The sequence below is a fragment of the Penaeus monodon genome, chromosome 22 (assembly GCF_015228065.2).
Source record: "Penaeus monodon isolate SGIC_2016 chromosome 22, NSTDA_Pmon_1, whole genome shotgun sequence".
Taxonomy (NCBI): Eukaryota; Metazoa; Arthropoda; class Malacostraca; order Decapoda; family Penaeidae; genus Penaeus; species Penaeus monodon.
The window spans coordinates 35,054,498-35,054,948 of NC_051407.1; positions in this window are offsets into that span (position 1 = coordinate 35,054,498).

Sequence of the window (451 nt, forward strand, 5' to 3'; positions counted from 1 at the left end):
AACGGATTTTGTGCCGTAGCATAAAGTAAAACCTCTCCTTAGATTTAAGAATGCCAGGGACTCCCAGAATTCATTTACTTTCGTATTTGCCCCCCTCTCTCCTTCCCCCTCAAAAAATAACGATGATGATAAAAACTGGAAACAATAGATTATCTTTTTCTTTTTTAGGAGTAAGAATCCCTTTGAATTAAACGATTTCTCTCTTTTCTGTTAACATGCGGACCGGCTGCACTTACCGCACTGATCAACTCAATCATTGTTATTTGTTAATTTTTTAATATTACCCATTTTTCTCTATCCTAAAACGTATTTCTACTGTTATCAGTTCTCTTCCTTTCCTCATATTCGTCACCCTTTTCCCTTCCGGTCTGTAGCTTACAGTAAACTCTTCATTAGTTATATCATAGTGTCTCCATCGATTTCTTTCAGCACAACGGAGGATCTGGCGGAG